Genomic DNA, 18,849 nt, shown 5'->3' with positions numbered 1-18,849 from the left:
GCTGAGAGATTTTGTCACCACCAGGCCTGCCTTACAAGAGCTCCTGAAGGAAGCACTAAACATGGAAAGGAACAACTGGTACCGGCCACTGCAAAAACATGCCAAATTGTAAAGACCATCGATGCTAGGAAAAACTGCATCAACTAACGAGCAAAATAACCAGCTAACATCATAATGACAGGATCAAATTCACACATAACAATATTAACCTTAAATGTAAATGGGCTAAATGCTCCAATTAAAAGACACAGACTGGCAAATTGGATAAAGAGTCAAGACCCATCAGTATGCTGTATTCAGGAGACCCATCTCATGTGCTGAGACACACATAGGCTCAAAATAAAGGGATGGAGGAGGATCTACCAAGCAAATGGAAAACAAAAAAAAAAAAGCAGGGGTTGCAATCCTAGTCTCTGCTGTTAATTTTTTTAACCATAAATCTGAATAGGTCTTCATTTCAATTTTTTTCTCGTGAATTAATGAGTCATTGAAGTAAATGAAAGGCAACTTTAAGGATGTCAATTCATGTATTCATTCAGTAAATATTTATTAAGTGGCTAAAATGTGGCAGACATGTTCTAAGCAGAGACGATGACATGATAGAAAAAAATGAACTTTCATAAAGATAAAATTGGCCATATGTTCATAGAAATAAAATGAAATCATTAAAATAAATAGTAAATGACTATATACTGTGAAATTGTGTGATTATAGAAATTTGTGGGACTTTGGGACAAAATCGACCTGATTCATACTTTAAGGAAGGGAATTTGTCAAGATGTATGAGTGAGGTGGAGATTATTAAGCTTATATCAGGAAGCCACTAGTGTTTACTGTTATACATTAATTCAATGTATTATTTACTTTTGCTAATTGGAAATTGATTACTGTGATACAAGATATATAATGATCAAATAGAAAAATAATAAGGTTAAAATTTTGAACTAATAATTATGGATCTGACAAAATTGAATGCTCACGTTTAGATAGCACATGTTTCTGGTTGAATAGGCCAAGGTTTCTAGGGAACTTTCTGAATTGTATTTTTCAGATTATTTAATGAAGGAGAGTAATATTTAGACTTTGTTTCATATAAAAATCAAAAGCAGTTATTGGTTATTAACTTATCCCCCAATAGCAAAACTTATGCTCCAAATATGTTTCTGTTTTCTTGCTAGCTCTTGATTAGTTTACAAAGTCCATGTTTCCATGAAAGATGGAAATCTAAGTTTATAACCATTTACTCAGGAATAAATACAAGGCTATATTATTCTATCTATATATCTCTAAATATTTAATTTATGGTGCTCAATACCTCTTGTTCATTTCTCTTCCTTCTAATGAGCCATTGATAGTTTATACCTAACTTAAAGGTATTTAAGTTAAAGACAATTTTCTTTGGATTGCTTCAGGAATGGAGGAAAGATTCGGAAAACAAGTGTTGAGAGAAAATCAATTTTTCTCATTTAAAAGGCTCATGAAAACGGTCACTATGGAAACAAGGCATGAGTCCATGGAACATCAAGAGATCAGAAGAGAGGTCTTGAGCTGAGACTCTCAGTCTTAAATTTGGAAATTTGACATAAATTTTAATCCTCATTTGATGATAACTTCTTTATAAATTCTGAGGTTTATTTTAGATTACATAGCCCTTGGATTTTTAAATTTCTGCATAATTCTCTGTGGCATTTGTTTTCTCTTCTTCTTCCTTCTTACCTTCCTTCCTGTCTTCTTCCCACACTTTATTCTCACACTCTCTCTTTTTTCTTCTTTCCTTCCTCCCTCCCTCCCTTTCTTCCATATCTCCTATTTAAATGTTTTTTTCTCCTCTTTCTTCTTTTCCTGCCATTGTTCTTCATTGTTCTGAGTGACAATGTGACATTCAAAAAGAAAGGAGATGACAGAAAACTTTCTTGGCTTTTCCTTTTTTATTTTTCCAACTTCTTATTTTTTATTTTTATTTATTTAATTTTTGAAATTTCGTATTTCTTGACCTAAAATTTTATAGTATTCTGTCTCTGTTTGCATACAATGAAGATGCTTATGAAATACTGTCTAAAGATTTCCATTCATAGTAACAGTGGTCAGCTTCTGGATATGTGCAGAAACCAGTGTTAATGAGAGAAAAAAGTTAGAAAGGTTTTTTTGTTTGTTTGTTTATATTAACAAAAATACATTTAACAACTTGGTCTTTGGAGGATGTAGGATGGAGGGAGGCCATCTATTAGTATTCAGGGAAAAGGACAGGTGTATTGCTTCTAATTTTTCCTTTGAGGTTGTCTGCCAGACTAATTAATGTTAGAGGTAGCAAGGGGGTAATAGCCCTAATAGAGAACTCCCCATAATGGATGGGGGCTACCACCATTACTGACCTCAGTCAACTGACCTAGGCCTCTAGTCATTTCCCTAGAAATGAGATAATATACACCCTCTCTCAAAATCACATTCAGAAAGGTTTTTTATAGCAATCTAGTTATTGTCATTCTTTAGAAATAAAGCACTTTCAGTTCAATTCACAGGGTGACTTGGCTAGTAGAGAGTTCCAGCCACATTCCCTTCCAGAGTTCTATGATCTACAGATAAGCCTACAAATATCTTGGCTTTTCTACACTCAAAATATTACTAAGAAGTGGGGAAAGCAATAAATTCTATTAAAAATAGAAGTGTGAGCAATAATTGGAAAATGGATTGCTTAAATATTCTAGGTAGTTCAGAGTAAACTCATAAATAGGTATGAGCTTAAATGTACATTTTTTTAATTTTAACACTTGCTTGAGGATATCCTTATATATGAATAAAATCAAAAAATATGTAGTTGAAAATAATCATTAGCCACTGTATTTACAAATATAGGAAATAATTTAGAAAACAATTTCAAGTAAAACAAAAGCTAGGATTTTGTGTATAATGTATATGCAACTAGACTTTCAGAACCTTGAGGTTATTGCTCTTTGTAACCTCTATACATAGCACAGGGTGTAGCATATAACAACTGCTCAATTAATATTTGCTTAAGAAGTACATGGATGCACAGAAGTACAAATATATATTAACAGTTGAAAACAAAATGCAAAAAATATTCACTTAATTTTGAATTTACTGGACAATAAATATTTGTCATCCTATTTGTTTTCACATAAAATATTGAATAAATTATCTTGTAATATTTTGAACATTTTAATTCCCAATATATTTTTATATCATGAATTGCTAATATGACTTTTCTTTTAAAAATTTTTCTAGAAATGCTGTAATGTCTACTTGAGATTTTATAACAAAAATATTTTACTCTGGTACATGTGAATTAAGTATGTCAATATTCAAGATTTACACAGTTTAAGAGTCAATGGGGAAGAGTGTTTACAGAGTTAGGATGCAGCATAAGATAACTGGAAATAGCACAAGTTTGGGGTTCTAGGATATGATTGTACATATTAGAGTTGCTATTTTAAAATTGTATGGTAGGCGGGGTGTGGTGCCTCATATCTGTAATCTCAGCATTTTGGGAGGCTGTGGTAGGAGAATCACTTGAGGCCAAGCGTTCAAGAACAGCGTGGGCAACATAGCAAGACACCATTGTTACAAAAAAATAAATAAAATTAGCCAGGTGTGGGGATTCACATATGTAGTCCTAGCTACTGGAGAGGCTGAGACAGGAGGATTTCTTAATCCCAGGATTTCGAGGTTACAGTGAGCTGTGATTGCCACTGCATAGCCTAAGCAACAGAACAAGAACCTGCCTCTTAAAAAAAATATGATAAGTGCTAACAACTTCACCTCTTTGGGTCTCATCAGTTACTTCCCATAGTTGATACGAAGAATATTTGAGAGATATGTCTATTTTTGACATAAAGTATGCCTTAAAATTTTTACAAATCTGAAATGGGGGTATCCATTGGAAAAAAAATTCTCATTCTCAGAAGGGGTAAACAGGGCATTAATCATATAGAAGCTCATTTATTCTCATGTTGACAAATTGTGCTTTACTTGATAAAATGGCAACTACACTCATATCTATGTCATTTGTACCAAATTAATTTAAAATAAACACAAAGGATGTAAAAAACACTGAAGAGTGGTTCTGAATCTTGGCAGTACATTAGCAACATCTGTGAAACTCTTTAAACATTCCTTGAGGCCTCACCTGATAGCAAGTAAGTCAGTGGTTTTAAAAGATCTCCCACGTGATTCTAACATGTAGCCAAAGTTCAGAATCCTTGCACTAAAAAGTCTATGTATCTGAATTACTTTATGCTACTTTAGAATCTAGCTTGTGAAAATCTGGATTAATTGCTAGAACACATTAATTTATTTGTTAAAAGTGTGTTTGGTAACCACTACATGCTAGACACAATAGCCAGTACAGAGAATGCATAAAATAAAATGCCTAAGAAGAGTTTGCATTATATAAGGCAACCTGATGAGGCAGGAACCTAATGAATAATCGCCATATAATATGATACGCTAGGGCTTTTTAGCAAAGTTTTATGGTAGCTGAAAGACATGGTGTCCAGTCTTTCAAGGGAGTTGGGCAGGCAGGGTTTCACTGGAGTTAATCTTGAAGGGTAAACATGCATTCATTAGAGGGAAAAAAAGGAGATTAATATTAAATGTCTTTCAAAACAATAAAGAGTCATGATAAAAGGGAAAAAGGGGAATTAGAGATTAGTGAGAACTTCTACTCTTTCTGAATATTCTGAAGATATTCATTCCAATATAAGGTTTAGAAAGCCCAGTGTTTCCTAGTTCCTGGGACTTGAATTATCAGGTTCAATTTGATTATAGGACTCATTTAAGTTGAATGATGCCTGGATCTAAAGTGCTGACTAAATTATTATAAGCTAATAATAACTAACATTGTATGATTACTATTAGCAAGGCACTGTTCTGATGGCTTAGCAGGAGTTAACAGTTAATACTAACAATGGCTTTATGAAGTAGTTGTCACTAATCTTTCTATCTACTTATAAATAAATAAACTAAGGTACAGCAAGCTTAAATAGTCAATACACAACTAGTAAGCAACACAGCCAAGTGTCAAATCCATGCAGATTGTCTTCAGAGATCATGCTTTTACTCATGTGCTACAGTGTGTTAAATGCTCACCATGTACCAAGCTCTGCACTTTGCAAGTGAAACTAATTTAGTCTTCACAATAAGTTAATAAGTTACGGAACTAGCATTTTTTCCCATTTTACAGATAAAAACACTGAGAAAGAGAACTGAATGATTTACTGCTTCAACAAGCACATGGGCTCTTGGTCTATCCATCAACGTTTCTGATAGATCTGTGTGTCTAGCCAAGCTCAACATTCTTACTTAATCTTAAAGAGGTATAAAAAGCAAATATTTAGTAACATAAATAAGCTCTCACCTCATCAATTTTCAAAATTCTGGCTTTCATTGCTTACTACATAATTTAAAATAATTACTGGCTTTAGCTCAATGAATTGCTTCTAGGAAATGTAACACTGAAAAACAACATAAATTTCCAAAGTCACTAGAGTTATAGTGTGTTAAACATAATGTTAGATTTCAGGTGGCTTAGAGTCCTCAAGACTAAATGTATTATAAATAGTTGCAACTGCTATATCTAAGCCATTAAGAGCATAATTGTCTCTTATATATATAGTGAAACATTCCCAGCAATTCTATTAAGCAATGAGTCTGAAGTTCTGTTTGGAATGACAAAAACTTCTGTATACCCTTGGTCATTTACATGCAGTTCAGAATACTGCTGCCATTTTACTTAACCTATTTTTTATTGTAAGTGAAAAATTTTACTATCTTTGCCAAAAGTATTGATGAAGAATTACTACAAGACCTGGTCTTATAATTTAAATATATTTACAAAGAGATGAGCTCTACTAGACTAGAAAGTAGTTTTCAAATTTCCAAGTATCTTAAAAAGTGGACTTTATGTCCCAGGCTATGTTTAGTGTCTTGGTCATGCTAATGTGGGATGTAAATAACTGGAAATTAAAATAAACCAATCCTCATTCCCATCATCATCATCATCACCACCAAATACCCTGTACCTGCCACATTTCAAGGACTGTACAATTGCTTCACATCTATTATTGTTTATCTTAGCAACCTCTACATAGGTACTATTATTCACATTTTACAGAAAAAACAAAACAAGAAATTTCCTGTCAACATAAAAACAGAATTTAGAAAAGGATTTTCTTTTGTTATACATGACCCTTCCTAGTAATCCAACACCGTTATTGAAATTCTTGCCTATACATCACATTGTACTGGAACAAAGAGAGCCATATTGTGAGGAAGTGTGAGGGAAAAAAGGACCACGATTTGCTGAGACTTTATAGCACTTTTGATTTCCAGAGTGACTTTATGTATAACAAAGGAAGTTAGGTATTTTTTACATTACCTTTTTGATTTTCCCATTTCCAGATAAGGAAAGGAAGTTCCAAGGTTCAGCAGCTTGTCCAAGTCCCCTACTCAAGAAACAGCCAAAATTCGATTTCCAAATGCAATCAGTTAGGACTGAAATCCAGTGGACATTCTGCCTCACCCTTGGATAAGGGCTCTGTGTCTTCACCTGGGATATAAAGGAAGTCCTTTGCCCCTTGTGATGAGACAGTTACACACACACACACACACACACACACACACACTATATTTTGTGCACCCAGAGTGAAGATGAATATCTCTGTGTTTGCCATACATGTGTCAAGAGTCTGCTTGGACAGAGGACTTCATCTTGGAAAACACTGTCTAAAGGAGTTGTAGTTCCAAAGCACTAAAAGACTAAATACATTTCTTACTGTATTTTTTACCAAGTATCATAACAAAAATTAATTCACAGGGCTATATTTATAGGTCTGTCCTCCCTGAAAAATAGAGAGATGAATAAACATAGATTCATAAATAACAGCTTCTTTGAATTAAATTTCCATGGTTTGTCTAGATCTTAAATTGAAGCTTTATATAAGAGTGCGTAATATAAAAAAGGTTCCTTTTTTGCTATAAAATCCCTGTTGAAGACATTGAGTTTTTAGGGACCATGTATATAAGGGTCTATATAATAGTACTAGCATTTAGTAACAGCAGCAATAATAAAATTCTTTCTATGAACAGATTAAATTTCTTATATTAGATAATGATATAACTAAATATTTTCTGGTAAACCACTTTAGTCAATATGATAGGAGTATTTGTCATTTCCTTTTTCTGCATGGCTTTCATTTTCCATTCTTAATAACATATATAATTGACTCATTCACATCTAGAAAGTTTGCAGATTAAATTTAGTAAATAAAATTAGATAAAATTACCTTCATTTGGGAGTTGAACAAGCTGAGCTATAGTTAAGGTTTGTCAAGCTCTACTTCATCTAGCCCGATGTCTTTTCAGTTTCTAAAGCACAGCAACCGTTGTTCTGCCTCAGAGCTTCCACATATTGTTCCCTCTGCCTGTAAACCCCCTTAATTTTCTTCCCACTCTTTGATCAGCCACCCCTTGTTGATCACATCTCTTAACTCAAACAGAAACATAGACACATGTCACATTTTTTGCATAATAATACACTTTTTTAGGTCTTGATTTAATATTTGTCTTAGAATTATTTTTAATGTCCAATTAAAACAAGATACCAGGCCCCCTCCTCATGTCCTGCTATTCTTTATAACTGTACCTTGTTCTTCATTGTATTTCCCATAAATTGTGACACATCAGTGAGTTTATTCACGTGCTCCTTACTTTAAGCCTCACAGGACAGGAGATGAATTCTATTTCATCCATCATTTTATCTACAACACCTAGCCATTCCTGGTACATGATAGTTTAATAAATATTTAATAAATGGTATGAATGAATAAATTTAAACACATATGCACTCACACACATGTATGTAATAACTTTAAGTTTTCTAAGGCCAAGTAAGTATATGTTAATATTTTGTGTATCATTCTATTATAGTGTTTTGTACAGTAACTGGCAAAAAACAATAGCAATAATAAATGTTTAATGAGTGTTCATTAAATTGATAAAAACATTCAAAAATTTTTAAGCCACTTACAACCTTTTATTTAATGAGCTCAGATAACCACATACTTGCAAAACGTTTAGAATTTGTATAACCTCCTTGAAGTCTAGAACATGAGCCAGCTAAGTCTGAGAATCACAAATGCAAAAACACAATTTAAGAAGTGGGTAAGTGTGCCCATATTCGGAAAAGGTGCTGTCACTCAGTAGTCTTTCAGACCTCCTGCAAACATTCACATGATTTACCATCAGTGTTGCCAACTTGTACAATGAAGGGCAGCATATAACAGGTATACCTCTATTTTCATAAATATTCATTTAAATATTCTAAATATTTATTGAGAGGACTTAGGCTTTTACTCAGTGAAATCAGTTGTTACTGGAGAGATTCAATTTAAGATAAATTCTTTAAAAGATCACTCTGGATGCTGTGCTGAATGTAGCCTGTACTAGTTTGGAATTTATTCCCGTAAGGCAGGTAAAAGATGATAGTTGATGGATTCAACAGGTTCTCTTTGAAGGTGGTTAGAAGTGGTAAGATTCTAGGATATATTTTAAAGGCAGAGCTAACAGGATTTCATGACAAATTCTCACATATAAGAAAGGACAGAAATAAATGGAGATTTCGAGTTTTAAGCTTGATCAATTCTGAGAATGACTGTGTTTTCCATTCTTTTTTTCTACTGTTCTACATAAGAATTAAAATATTTTGTTCATTAATAGCTCATCCTAAGGCAAAATTTATACCCTTGAGCAATTTATAATCAGAACTTACTATTGGAATGTAAAACATTGTTTCTATATTCCTTTTAATTTTAATTTTGCCTAATTCAGCACTTTACAATTATGAGATGAAGCTATATTTTAAAATGTCACTGAGCAATTTTAAGATTATATAATCACGTTTTCCTTCTCATCTGAAAATTTTACTATTGTTCAACATGGAGAATGTCGTTCACATTTTAGCCTTTAGAGCATAGGAAGTCGATATTTATTGGTAAGTAGGTATTACATTTGTGGAGTGCTTTGTCATTTTCTTTGACATGCTTTGACATGTCTTATGTCATCCCACTCTCATCATAACACTGGAAGACAGGAGAGAAGGAAATTTGTGTAGGAAATTGAAAAGTTTAAGTCACTGAGTGGCCAACATGATATCTCCTCCTTTCCCATTCACTAATGTATTTTGATCCAGCTCCAACTGATGGAGAAAAACTGGGAGCTTGGAGTGCCCTATGCTCACTCAAAGCTAAATGTCTCATACAAAAACCCAAATTTGACCTTATCTTTATTGTTAACGCCTCAGAAAATTGGATAAACAAATCACTGTATTCATCAGACTTAATCACATCACCAGAGTCATCTAGTCATGTCACCCTCCATTTTCTTGCGAACTCACTATTTTTTGTATTTTCTCACCTATGCCATCTTTCTATTTTCTCATCTATGCCATCTTCCTTTCTTTCTTTTTCAATTAAGGAAGCTCACCCACAGCTTTCCTGGCCTCTCTCCAAAGTACTAAAACTTGTTTTGTGAATTGCAGTCAAAGAAATACAAAAAGTAACGATGATCCCATCAGTAGATGTGAAAATGCGAGAAGAAAGATGCCATTGTAAAACTCAACAAGGTGTGGTAGATACATCTCTTTTTCTTGTTGTTAAATCCTGAAGCTATCAAACAATAACTTACCTTATTGACAAGGGTCTGGTGGAAAATCTAATGAGCATTAGTAATGAATGCATCAGCATCAATCCCCTTGACTTTAGTGCACCCATCTTTTAATATTTGACCCAGCTGGTGCAAGCACCTGGTTCCCAAAATTCAGCTAGGGAAATACAATGGGAATAATAATCATATTACTGCAATGTCTTTCTTTTCTTTAAGCTATGCAAGTAATTTATACCAATCTCCTTTTCAGAGGCAGAAATGAAGTCTGCTTTTGTATTTAAAGATAACCTCAGCATAGCTGACAATCCTGGGCAGTTATGGGGGTGGTAAAGGAAGGGAAGCAAAGTCATTTGAGAAAGTAATTCAACTGCCAACGAAGAATAAATTTTAACGGATGTAGGAAGAATCGTTTGTAAGAAGTGCAGAAAATGCAAAATGGTATTATTAATAAGTGACATCATTAGAGGCCGTTCTTTCTAACCAGTCACACCTCTGAATCATCTCGGGCTTCCCTGACTTCCTAGCTTTCTGTACCCTCCAGCAGTGACGCCCCTTCTCCCAATCATTGTCAGGGGTTTCAGTGCCATCGTCAAAAAGAACCTTATTATCTACCTGCTCCCCCAGCTTCTCTCTGAGTGACACACCACCCACGCCTCCTCCGCACAGCTTTCCTCCTCCCATGGCTCCCAGAGGGAACGTGAGGAGCAGGAGAGAGAGACCAAGGCTACCCTCACCTGAACCCCGAAACGACGAGGCTTTAAGACCCTTATTCACCCACTGAGTCTATGCCCTGGCCGTTCTGCCAACCCCCGCCGCGCGCTGCGGGAGTATAAGCCAGCCCTGCGCTGCGCTTCCAGCTGCGTCTGCCCGAGCGCGGCACGTGCTCCCGGCGCTGGCGCGAGAGAGCGAGCGCCACCGCCGCGGGCCCCGCAGCCGTTCTGCCTGCTGTCACCGCTGCCTCCATCGCCGACACTAGCGCTCCAGCTGCAGCCAAGGCCGCTACGAGAGCGCAGGAAGCCCTCGAGGAGCGGCTGCCTGGGGGCGCAAGGCTCAGGGCGCGCACCTGGTAAGCACAGCGCCTTTTTCTTTCTCTTGGCTGTAGTTACCACGGTTATAGGATACCGCTGGAGCCCCTCCCCCAGTGCAGGGATGGAGAGCAATCAAGCAAGGGGCGGGAGCTGGGGCTAAAAAGACCCAAGAGGGCAAGTGGTGGGCAGGTGGAGGGCTGGTAGAGCCAGGAACGCTACGAGGTCCTGCAAGTTTAGAAAAGTCACCCTGCAAGGACGTGTGCTGTGTGAATCAGACATAAATTTAAGTCAGGAGCCTGGGCTACCGCGGTATCGCTCCAATGGGAGGTTTATGAAGATCATTTTGCTTTTATTTGCATAAGTGAGGGATTTAAGTGGGCTTGTTTCCATAGAAAACGAACTAAAAAAAAAATCAGAGGAGGAAAAGATAAAGATCCGAGCCAAAGGATACGTTTGGATCTCTCTCTGTGTGTGTCTGTCTCTCTCTCTCTCCCTCTGTGTGTGTGTGTGTGTGTGTGTGTGTGTGTGTGTGATGCCAATACATGTGCACGAAAAGCAAGGATTTAGGAAGGGAGATGGGCTCTTCTATCTTTGAGCCCATTAGGTGTTTGGGGGAGCTAATAGCAGTTGCTGGTGCTTCACCCCAAAAAGAGGCAGCGAAGAAGGGACCCGATTGGGTGTAAATGTCAGTTTTCCATTTCTAAAAGGACTACAGTACTAGGAGGGAGAGGTTTTTTGGAACTGTGGGTCATGTAAAGATGGTACACCTGCAACTCTGGACCTATAAACTCAAGTTCATATACTCCCAGTGGAGCTTGGAAGACATGTTTACTCTTGGTTCCTTTATGGAACTTTGGCAAAAATAATATCTCTCTCTCTCTCTCTCTCTCTCTCTCTCTCTCTCTCTCTCTCACACACACACACACACACACACAGAGAATATGAAAAACGAATACAGGGAAGAGAAGGGAGCTGAATATGCCTGAATAAGCTGAGTGGGGTAGTAGAAGGAACAAGAACAGGGTGATCGGGTTTGGCATCACTGCGTTCATTCAGTTCTACCCTAGGTAGTTCCTGGGCAGATCTCTAGAGAAACATGACCTTGAACAAGCCCCTTAACCTTCATGTACTCAGTTTCTCTATTGAACAATGTAGAGGATCTTCTGCATTTGGGGACATGAAGGTCCCATGCAGTAGTGTCTATGTATGTGTTTGAAGATCTGCATACTAAGAAGTAAGAACACTCATAAAATATGGATAAAGGAAGCTTCAGGGGATTCTTCCTCAAAGTACTAAAGGCAGTTGGCAAGATCCTGACTGTGCTGTTGGGATAATGCATGCTGAGAGGTCTGTGGAAATGAGTGAGGAAAATCCAACCTCCAGCCTGTAGCTCAGTGAACTTGGAGTTCTGAGAGCTGTTTAGAAATGTTCAGATCCAGAGAGCCTAAAGTCATATGCTATTTTTTTAGTGTTTTATTGTTTATTTATTTTTATTATACTTTAAGTTCTAGGGTACAAACCTGCACGTTGTGAACAAGTCATATGCTATTTTTAAGGTTAGTATTGAGGAAGAAGGTTTGGTGGCAAGGAAAATAAGTGCCAATCCAGTTTAAAGATTAGGTAGTCAGGGCAGCAAGAAGAAGGTTTTAGAGTGAAACATAAATGCAATGTAATCTGGGCAGAGGGGTAAGGAAGAAGAAGATAATGGATATTCCCCCTGAGACAAGGATGTCTACACTCCTAGGAGACAACTGGGACCTACCATGTCCTTGACACTCCTTCCACCTGTCTGAGGAAGGCACAGGTGCCCTTTCTCACTCAATACAGGTTTATTCTTAGAATTTAGGGATTTGTATCCCAGGTGCTGAGATATGATGGTAAACATGTGAAAAGTAAGTCCTGGGAGTGCCTCCACCTCCCTTGCCATGTGAGCATCTGTTTGCAGAGCTGGTCTACCCATCCAGATTCACCCAGCAGTCTATGTTCCTAAAGGAACTCACTGTGCCACTTGGTGGCACCAAAAAGTTGCGCAAAGAACTCTGTTCTCTATAAATACAAACTACCACCCCTCCCTCCTCCGCTCTCTCCCCTTCCCCCCATCCCCCCTTTCTCAGTAGTGGGGAGATTGCTGCACACGCCGCCCTCAGCTCGGCTGTTCTGCGCACGCTGAGCGGAGGGAATGAGCTTGAGATCATCTTGGGGGGGAAGCCGGGGACTGGAGAGGCCGGCTCTGCCCTGCTGATCCCCGTGGCCCAACTTTTCGGGGGGCTAGCTAGACCGAGTCTCACTGCTCGCTGCGCAGCCAACAGGGGGGTAAGCTTGCTAAGTGTCTGTGTGCCCAAGTGTCCCCTGGCCAGAGAAGGATTTAGGATCTATAGGCTTGCTGAGTAGCTCATAGTGTGGTTTGGGGGAGGGGGACGCGGGTGGAGCAGGGGTGGCCAAAGCCGACAAGATTCAAGTCTGTTCCATTTGCGAACAGCCTTAATTAAACCTGTTGGGGAAAAAGGCGCGAGCAATGGGGTGAAGGAGGGAAGAGCTGCAAGGTTTGAAAAGGAGATTCTGCATGCCTTCGCATCCGAGTTCCCGCTCTCTAAGGCCAGGTGCGCGTGGTTTCGAATGCAGAGTGTGCTCCCACAAACCACCCGAGGGCTCGGAATTGTGAGAAGCAAAGGTGGAGAGGAAAAGAGGACGGAGAATTGCTTTTCAATAGATCTGTTAGGGGCAGCTTCGTGGCGCCTGCTGCAGGAAGAGGGGGGACAGCGGGTGGTGCTGAAAGCACATCTCTTTCACTCAGGCTATATTGCCTCTCTTTGAACACCAGCCTGAGCCCTCCCGCTCTTTCCTCTTCCATGGATTTTTCTTTCCCCTCGAACACAAAGCCTGCTAGTTATCCCACGGCGGGAGCATGAGCGGCATGCCAAGGAGGAAGCCCAGGCTACAGCGACTTAGGGAAGAAAACCCAGGGCAGGCCCATGAGTGCGGAGGCTAGCCGGTGGCCCGAGCCCAACGTGCATTAGGACCTCTCCAGGGAAGTGACAGGTCCACCTGGAGGGCTCTTTCACTTGGTACTCAAATTTACAGCTGCCCTCATTTCCTTTCAGAGGAGTTGCTGTGTGGAAGGGAAATTTAGGAGAGGATAACAAGCGCTTGTGCTTATTTAGACACAATCTTGATGCTTCCTTAGCTGGACTGTTAACATCGAGTAACCAGGGAGATAGGGTCTCCAATACTTTACTTTTTCAATAAGAAATTGATAAAGACCAGTGAGAAGGCAGCTTCTCCTTTTCACCTTCTTCTCCATTCGCTACATGGGATTTTATTGTTCAGAGTTTCTCAGGACAAAGCTAGAGCTAATTTGTGTCTAATCCTGGGCACTGGCCGTTTGAAGCAGCCAAAGGTGCATTGACCAGGACTACGTGCAGCCCTTCCTCCAGTGGGACATAAGCAGGGGTTTTCTGTGGAAGTCTTAGTTGCATGACATTCTACTGTCAGCTGTGGAGTGTTCAGGTATGCTGCCTCTTGTTAGGTGTGCTTTATGCTGTTTTCTTTATGGAGTGCGGGGAGTTTCCTCCTTTAATTTCTCAGTTACCTCAATGTAATTACACATGTAAGAATCAATTGTGGCTATTTCTGTCCTTTATGCATGTTTATTTCCATTTAAACATGCCATTGGTTTAGGACTTGAAAATACTGCGTCCTGAACTCATTGGGTTAGTAGTGTGCATCCCATCAAATTTCCAGCCTTCTCCCCGTGAAATCTTGTCAGCACTCTGGACAGATCTTTCAAGTTTCTTAGGAGAAAAATGTACATAGCACTTCCTAAATAACAGCTTCTCTTAAGAGAAAAAGCTTTCCCTAGTCATTTACACTCCACATGACAAAATATACAATCTAGATATTTTAATTGCACCCCCTAGAGGTTTGTGCTATCACATGGGAATGTTTTGGCTGCGGGCTACACACTCACAAAAAGCCCAAACTCTTCAATGTTCACTTATGAAAGGATGTGTCGAGATTATTTGGGAGAGGGAGTTGGTATCTGAATAATCCAAGTTTTTCACTTTACTTCCATAGGTAGACACAGGCCTTTACTATCACTTTATAGTATACCTTATGGACATGATGACAAACACCCAGGGGGAAATTGAAAAATTCACTCATATCTATTATATCCAACCAGCAAAAACTATCCAGACTTTGGGAATACTTGATTAACTACATACCATTTTTAATTTTGGCTCTGATTATTAACATTGTTGTGTTTCACGTTAAAATGACTTACCTCATCAAAGGTGCTCACTTTTGTGACTAAAGCATTTTAATAATTCTACTTTTCTTATTTCTTTCTAAAACTCATTTAATATTTTATAGGAGTCTTACTATATTGTCTTTTACAGAATGATCATTTTGGTTAGAGAAACTAAATTGTGTCAATAAAATGTAGGTGGTACTACAAGTAGAAAATGTGAGATGAGGTTGATCATTAAAAATATTGTGTTTATTTGTATACCAATTTTATCCCAGGTTTTCTATCCTCATGGGATGAAGACAGAACTATATACAAATGTTTTATCTTACACATTCTTATTGTATTATGTATACATACATGTGAGGTACTTTTATGTGTATCTCGATATAGATAGATAGATCATGTATAAACCAACTTTATAAAATATTAGGTACTACTTTTTATATATGTTGATATATATATGTTATATGATAAAGCTGATTTGGCTGGCTTAGAGGTTGGATATATTGAAGATGTATTATTACAAAGCAGGAAGATTCTGCACTTTAGAAATATGTGTTATGTGTTATATTCATATTCAGAGAAATATTAATTCTAGTCATTTTAGTCAGTGAGTGAAGCTTAGGAGAACATAAGAAGACAGGAGCATCAAAAGAAATATTTTTAGTGCATGATGTATTTATATAACCCAAGAAAAGAAACTTCAATTTTTAGTTTTGAATTTTCAATTATTTGTAAATGAGATAGTATCTTGGTATTCCTTTATCTTAGTTGTTTAAAATGTGTTTCTAAAAAACATTAAGGCATAGGTTTGCTTTCATTTCCTTTAAATTCATAGGAGATGAAAATCTATATTTTACCTTTCTGAATCATCTTTTAACTATATATAACTTTTGTCAGAAGGGCCATCAGGCAAAAGTCTTGGTGCAGACTCATCCCTGCTCCAGTAACTACTATTTATTAAGCACATCAGGCATCATGCTAAACAGTAGGTATGTTATTTTATTTAATTATCATATCAACAATACAAGGCATTATTTGTTTTTCCTTTTCAGTTATAAAAACTATGTTTTTTATTCTACTGTCAAAGAACAGTGCATAGTTTATGCAGTGTTCACTGTGGGTCACTTTATTTTTATTTGTGCAATTAATTCATTATACTTATTCAATAACATGTACTGCCATAACCCATCCCCCATTTTGAAAATAAGGAAACATATATTTCATTCATATATGTGTGTGTGTGTGTGTGTGTGTATACCATTTACCATATATGTAAAAGACAAAAATAATGGAAATATATATACATACATATGCAAAAGAGAGAGATTTGATTTGTTTGGCACTAAAATTTACCCTGTTTCCTTTGTATTGAGCTGCTTTACTCTGTGGTGTGGCTAAACAATAAACATTATGGGATTATTTTATTATGGTTTCCAGTGAGTTGTAGTATGATTGGAAGTACAGGCTCTGGCTTCAAATTGCCTGGGTTTGAATCTCAACTTTGTGGCTTACTACTTGTGTGACCTTAGGCAAGTTACTTAAATTTATGTACCTCAGTTTCACTATTTTCAAATTGGGGGATGGGTTATAGCAGTACATGGCATGGAGTGAATATGATGAATAAATTGCACAAATTAGAAAAAAACAATAGGTGCAGAAGGAAAACCACCATGGCACACATAGACATATGTAACAAACCTGCACATTCTGCACATGTATCCCTTTTTTTTAGAAGACATAAAAAGAAAAATAAATTTAAAAAATAAAGTATCTGACCCATAGTGAACAGAGCGCAAACTATCAATCCTACCCAGGCCTTTGGATGTCGAGTTTTCTGCGTTTCCTATGTTATTACATTTAATGTTCAACTGCCCTATGGATTGTGTCTTATTTTTATTTTATGACTTTAATGATAAAACATAATACTAACATAGATTAAATACCTTGTCCAATGTCCCACAGTACAAACAAAGGTGACAGAGCAGGTATTTAAATCTAGGATCATCTGATTTCCAAACTTTTATGATACTGACCTACAGCTTACACACATATATCAATTTTTTTGAATTCTACTAATTTTGAGTCAGCAGCCCTTCCTCTGCAAGGGAATGTGCAAATATCTACTTTTCTCATATATTCAAGAATATTTTAAAATAAACATGCAAATGCTTGAAGATAATCAGAAATCAAAGTAATACATAATTGCTATCTCAAATATCTCCTTTTTTAGTCAGACTGTAGAAGAAGTGTAAAAGAAAGACTTAGATGCAAAATATATGTTTTCTGTATATATGATTCTATTGGTCTTGCAAATATATCAGATTCAAGAAAAATTCTCTAATGATTAGTTGTTCACAATAATGCTGGTTCAGGCCATGGGTTTTAAAATTTTGAGTATAAATGTTCTGAGGAAAATGAAAACTTGTAATCACGGTGATAATAGTGAGCACTTTAATAATGCAACCTTCTTACATTCATTATATTTTACAGAAGAATAATCAAAAATATTTTTTGAAAAACAATTTGTCTAAATGCATAGTAATGTAGAATTATTCAAAGACATAGAAGTAAATAATACACTATTATATCATTTGTTTAAAAATAAATAAAATGAAAAATCAACGTGTAAATTAATTTATAAAGTTATCGTTATTGTTGTAGTCTTGTTAAAATTATAATAAACTTTGCATTTCCTATCAAGAGCAGCCTTTGAATTTGGGAAGTATATCGTAGGATACTCTCCTCACATTCATTTCTTGTAATTGGTGATACTTAGAACTATGCATATTTAATGTAAGGTAATATCAACCTTGACTCTTAAAGCTTAAATTTGTCTTTCTCAAATTGAAATTTCTACCTTTTCAACAAGATAATACAGACAAATAACTACATAAACATTGAGTGAGGCAAGCCTACTTCAACCGTCTCTCCTTAGCATTATTTGGAAGTTTCAGGTAGAGAATTTCTAAGACTGATGGGTCCAGATGATTGGCTCTTAGGTATGCTCTTCTTTCATGATTATGTCGACCTTGCCAGGATTAACTTTCACGTAAATTAGTGTTTTTCAACTGGAAGTGACTTTGACATACAGGCGACATTTGCTAATATCTGAGGACATATTTGTTTATCAGAGCTGGGAGGGGATGGCATTGTCGTCTAGTGAACAGAAGCCAGGGGTGCTGCTAAATAACCAACAGTGCACAGACAACATCCGCCCACAACAAAAGATTATCCACTCCAAAATGACAATAGTGCTCAGGTTGAGAAACCCTTATCTAAATGATGCTAGGAAACAGAGTTTCCTATATTTACTTGATTTGTTTGTATGCTCTCTGATGAATTTATGTACGTTACATAAGAATTTAATGGAAAGCAGAATCTCCAAAATGCTTTGCAATCAATGCATGAGGTTTGAATAACCAATTCACTTGTTTTTTTGTGGGGAGACCTCATTATTTGTTTATTAAGTTTGGGCTTTGGAGCCAAATATAGTTGGATTCATGTCCTGGTTCTGCCATTTATTGTAGGTTTGATACTTTGGAGAAGATTCTTGACCTCTAAACTTCGATTTCTAGAGGTAGTAACATAGGTAGTAATTATACCTACCTTACAGGGTTATTGTGAGTCTTACATTAAATAATTATTATACATTATTTAACAGAAAGAAGGCACTTTATAAATATTATGTATTAATAAGTAAGTGGAGATCATGTTATGGAAATGTAAAATCACAGTCTCAAGCATTTAATGGTGTGTAATGTAATATATAAATAATGCTTTACAGTCTTCAGAGGTATACCCTTAATAACAAGAAATCAGCTGAAGGCTACAGGATGGGTAAAAGTCTAAAATCCCTGCTTTATAATTAAACTGAGACTAGTTAACAGTGGA

The 18,849-nt window shown here is 36.8% G+C and overlaps 1 protein-coding gene and 1 long non-coding RNA gene across 5 annotated transcripts in view; one reads left to right on the top strand and one right to left on the bottom strand.

The window, feature by feature from the left end:
- Positions 1-10,515, bottom strand: part of LOC129525591 (uncharacterized) — a 41,255-nt gene extending 30,740 nt beyond the window's left edge. Inside the window, exons 1-4 of the long non-coding RNA XR_008669989.1 lie at positions 10,413-10,515; positions 9,700-9,835; positions 7,302-7,505; positions 6,395-6,565 (exon numbers count right to left, since the gene is read on the bottom strand). This is a non-coding gene — a long non-coding RNA (uncharacterized lncRNA). The remainder of the gene's footprint in view (positions 1-6,394; positions 6,566-7,301; positions 7,506-9,699; positions 9,836-10,412) is intronic.
- A 9-nt stretch (positions 10,516-10,524) lies between these two features.
- Positions 10,525-18,849, top strand: part of GRM5 (glutamate metabotropic receptor 5) — a 554,343-nt gene continuing 546,018 nt past the window's right edge. For 2 of the 4 annotated variants that reach the window (XM_055356616.2, XM_055356614.2), the window contains exon 1: positions 10,525-10,744. The gene's annotated coding sequence lies outside the window, so the exon portion shown is untranslated. Of the gene's footprint in view, positions 10,745-12,840; positions 13,020-18,849 lie in introns of those variants that run through there. The other 2 variants (XM_055356618.2, XM_055356615.2) reach the window with 2 other exon arrangements.

This window comes from Gorilla gorilla, chromosome 9, assembly GCF_029281585.2.
Source record: "Gorilla gorilla gorilla isolate KB3781 chromosome 9, NHGRI_mGorGor1-v2.1_pri, whole genome shotgun sequence".
Taxonomy (NCBI): domain Eukaryota; kingdom Metazoa; phylum Chordata; class Mammalia; order Primates; family Hominidae; genus Gorilla; species Gorilla gorilla.
Note: the sequence above shows the minus strand (reverse complement) of the source record. Positions and strands in the feature narration are given on the sequence as shown.